Source organism: Stegastes partitus, unplaced genomic scaffold (assembly GCF_000690725.1).
Source record: "Stegastes partitus isolate 25-593 unplaced genomic scaffold, Stegastes_partitus-1.0.2 Scaffold1192, whole genome shotgun sequence".
NCBI classification, from domain to species: Eukaryota; Metazoa; Chordata; class Actinopteri; family Pomacentridae; genus Stegastes; species Stegastes partitus.
This window is the reverse complement of record NW_007578923.1, coordinates 12,091-16,969: the sequence shown is the minus strand read 5'-3', so window position 1 is coordinate 16,969 and position 4,879 is coordinate 12,091.

Below are 4,879 nucleotides of genomic sequence, written 5' to 3'. Positions count from 1 at the left end.
ATTATCAACAGAGAACACGATCATCACTTCCTTTAAATGAATAGCTGAATAGAAAGCTGTCCACTGTCTGTCTCCGCCCGCCTCCGGGCCGCGCCGGTGCCCACATGAAGCGCTCCGTCTCCCAAAGTGCGAGTGAGAGGCGGAGAGTCTGCAGCAGGAGGAGGGAGAGTCTGCAGAGAGAGAGGGATGCCAAACTGCAAAAGTTGTGGAGGAGCTTCAGGAGCAGAATGAATCAGTGAAACCGAGTTCTGCCGTCAGACGGTTCTGATGGAGCCGCTTCCTGCCCCAGAACTCAGCTCCTCCGTCCTGATCAGCTCCTCATGAGTCACGGACCTGAGGAGCTGCGGCTCAGAAGCAGCTTTAAGGACAATAAACACAAACAACACAAACAACATAAACAACACAAACAACATCAGCAAACAGCTGCTGTGAGGCTGGAAACACACAACCGAGGACATGAAAGGCCCGCGCACCTCAGCTTTGGCCACCTCGACGTCCCTGTGTGTTTCTGTGGTCACTGTGTGGTCACTGTGTGGTCACTGTGTGGTCATGTAATGTCTGTGTCAGTCAGCGTGAGCCTTCGTGTCTCTTTCTGGTCATTTTGTGTGTTTTTGTCGTCATTGTTTGTCTTTATAATAACTTTACATCTTTTTTGTTCATTTTTGTCTCTTTATCGTATGTTTTGCATATTTTCGTGTTTATTTTCTGTCTCTTTACAGTAATTTTGCCTCTAATTGATCTTTTTTTGACTCTTTGTGGTAATTTTGTGTCTTTCTGAAGTCATTCTGTCGTCTTTTGTGTCTCTTTTCGATCATTCTTTGTCCTTTTGCGTCATTGTGTGTCTTTTGGTCGTGTTTCTTGGCCTTTGCAGTCATTTTTGGTCCCTTTGTTGTTGTTGTTTTGCATCCTTTTGTGTTTGTTTTGTGTCTTTGTGAGTCTTTGTGTGCTGCTCATGTCTCTTTGTGCTCATTTCGTTTCCTTTTGTGTTTGTTTTGTGTCTTTGCTGTCTGGCTGTGCAGCTCTTTGTGAGTCACAACGTGCCGTCTTGTTGCCTTTATTCGTCTCTTTGTGGTTGTTTTGTGTGTTTGTGTTGCTGATTGCCTCTCCAGCAGTTAGCAGCCACTTCAGGCTCAATCTGACAACCAGCAGCTAATTAAGCAGCCACAGAAGCATCGCGTCGATCCACAGACACACACACGGTTTGTTTCTGCAACACAACAACAAACTCCTGCAGACAGACTTGAAGCTGGAGGTCACCAGGAGCTGTGGGTCTGAAGGACGTCCAGCAGAGCAGCACGGTGAGCACAATGTGATCCGGCCGTGAGCACTGTGGTGTCGCTCAGTGTGTGTGAGTGTGTGAGTGAGTGTGTGTGAGTGTGTGTGGGATTATCACGCCGTCACCAGACACCGCGTCCAGGCGGCCATGTTTGAGCAGAAGGTCGGAGGTCGTGGAGGTGGTTCTCCTGCTGCAGCAGCTGCAGCACAGATCCTGCTGCGTCACCGAGCGTGTTGAAGCTCCACTTATTGCTGTTTCTCAGGATCATCCTTCTCACACACACCTCCGACGGGACTTTGGGCACCTCGCTCGCCCTTCTGGAGGCGACTCTTTGTGCAGATTTTACAAAAATGTGTTAAAAAATCCTGATTGGAATGAACAGGAAGTGGAATCTGAGCCGTCTCTGACATCCTGTAGCTCCGACATGTTTCACACCAGAAGCTTAATTCAGAGTTTAAACGTCTCACAAGGCTTCAAACATTGCTCCTCTGAATCCACGTCCTGATATCTTTGACGGTTTTTGTGCAGATGTTGTTGAAGTTTTATGAAAATCCAGATTTTTTCTTGGGTCAGACTTCTAACATTTTATTTCAGGTGCAGTCAGTTTTGTCTTTTTCATAATTTCTCCTCCACATGAACAATTCATCCATAAACATGTTGGCATGTTTGTCCTCTTTCACCAGCGTGACCTTCATGACTGTTGGATTCATGATGTTCTCATGAACAACCTCAGAGTGTGACGCTTCAACTCATTCACTCCCATTATATCGGCGAGTCTCTTCAACCTGCTGCCAAATCTGTACGACGCGCCGTACGGACACGAGAATACATCAGCGTGGAGAAAACAAGATTATGCTTCAAACGGTGAAGGAACCATCTCGATAGGACTTGTAGTTTCTGAGCTGTGACCGTTTGTTGGCGGGTCTGATCCTGGGTCTGCTCTGCTCACTGCAGCAGCCGCTGACTCACAGCTGATTGGCTGATCGACGCACTTTCAAAGTAAAAGCTCAAAGGTGTTAAAAGAGATCGTACATGCGGGCTTTTCAACATTAAATTACATAAATCATGTGTCCTGTAGTTAAATCAGGACGTTTTAACTGGTCAAAGCTGCGTCGACTCAGAATGAATTAAACTTTTCTGCTGCTTTATTTTGTATTTCTCTGGCTTCTGATTGGTGCTCCGTGCTTCCTTCAGCACAAACACAATCTGCTTCTCACTGAAGTGGCAGAAGCTGAGGAAGCAGAGCAGGAACCTGAAGGAGAGGAAGAGAAGAAGCTGCTTGTGTTAAATGTCAGAGTTTCTTTCAAAGTTGGACTGAGCTCACTGAGCACGCTGTTGCCGGGCAACGGCGGGCTGCGGGCGCCCACTCAGGTGTGTGCGGCGAGCGGGACGAGTGCGTGGGCGGCCCGAGTGTCGGCCGGAGAGGACGACGGGAGAAACTTTCTCCTCTCTCTCCCACAAGCCCTTCCAGACAGACGGCGTTGCCACGGCGACCACTATGGGATGCCAAGCCGGTTGCCGGGGCGAGGAGGAAGAAGAGGAGGAGGAGGAAGGAGAGGTCGAGGCCGCGGTGATGGAGCGCGTGGGCGGCCTTTCAGTCGCTCTGCGCTGAGCGGAGGCGGCCGCATCATTAGCATCATCATTATGATGAAGCTGAGAGTCCAGGCTACGAGCCGGGAGAAGACAGAACCAGAACCGGTTGGTCCGACACCGCAGCATGTTCAGGAGGAGACGGAAACTTTCTGTAGGCTCACATTAAAGGTGTAGATCAGTGGACACCTGGATCGATCAGGAGCCTCAGGAACAGGAAACTAGAGTCAAAGTTACATCCCAGAGGAGACAAAATAACCAGACAGAGACCAAAGTCACCATTTAAAGACCAAAAACACACAGAGACACAAATGTAGAGCAAAGACACACAAAGAGATGCAAAATGACCATAAAGCTAAACAAAATGGACACAGAGAGACATGAAACAACCACTAGAAGACACAAAATGACTAAAAACATCATCAGAGACACAAATGACCATGAACAGATGTGGAACTCCCACAAAGAGACACAAAACATCCCAAAAGGAGACAAAACAACTGCAAAGACACACAAAGTGGTCGCAAAACAACGTAAAAAGACTCCCAAAATGACCACAAAACATGTAAGATGAGCAGAAAAACACCCAAAATGACAAAAAAAAGATGGAAAATGACCACAAAGAGACACAAATCGACCAAAAAGATAAACAAAAAGGCCACAACTGTACATGAAACAACCACTAGAAGCCACAAAATGACCACAAAGAGATGAAAATGGTCGCAAGCAGAAACAAAACAATTAGAAACGGACACAAAATGACCACAATGAGACACAAAGAGATGCAAAATGACCACAAAAGGACATGAAGCAACCACTAGAAGGCACAAAATGACTCAAAACACACAAAACTACCTCAAAGTGACACAAAATGAGCACAACTAAGAACTGTTGGAGGAACTCGATCCAGAAACTCAGGTCCACATGAAGTTCTGAGGAGACAGAACAAATACTGACCCGATGAAGGCAGTTTGTTCAATAGGTTCTACAGGAACGGTTCTTATGGCTGGAACATGAACAAAGGTTCTCATATGGGGGTCAGTGCTTTCTGAAGGTGCAGCAGCTTTCATGGAGGGACGTGTTGACTTGTTGTCTGAGGGGACGGCACAACCACAGGACCAACAACAACAACAACAACGTCCAGGCTGGGCTGTCAGGTGGCGTTCAGGGGAAATCTGAAAAACTGTAACGGTTCCTATCGAAGCTTTGACCTGCTGTGGGAACAAAGCTCAGCGGGACGTTCAGGCTCCTGGACGTTCAGGTGGACATTGTGACTGGTTTCTAGTGAGACCTTCAGGTGCAAACAGTGACTGTACAGTAATAAAGCGACCACTGAAACCTGCATTCTGTCCAGCAGCCAGCAGGGGGCGACTCTGGCTGCAACAACAAGTGTGACTGTGCAGATTCTCACTTGGTTTATGAGCTCAGGACACATTTCTCTGGTCGGTTTGTGGTCTGGGCTGCTGGTTTCAGGTCTCCTCCAACACAAGGCGGTGGTCCTTCTGGACCATTTGGTCCAGTTTGGAGGAAAACCGATGATAAAGCAGGAGACGATGTCGGACGCTAAGACCCGCCCACCGCTGGGTTCAAGGAGGTGGCGGCTTCAGTCTGGATGAATCTGATTGGATGGAAGGTGTTTGTGTGGAGCCTACATAGAAATGAGAAGAAGACCAGGAGTCAGGATGAGCTGGACCAAAGCTTCTCCGTACAGCCGATGCTGTTGTCAGAGCGTCGTCGTGTTACATAAGCCAGTGGCTGCATTAGGATCCTCTTCAACACGCTGCAACAATTAACGCCTCCTCCTCCTCTCGTCTTTATCCAGTGAGTAATGTCTCGAGGCGGGTTGGCATGACGACAGAGCGTCCGGCCTCGTATCCACGGAGATCTGGCCCGAAAGCACCGACACACATTTTTAAAGGCGACGCCACAGAAACGCTCTCCAGAGGATTTCTGTTTCCTCCTGTGTTGGAATCTAAACTTTCAGGCCTCCAGCAGAGCAAAGACGTTTCTGCT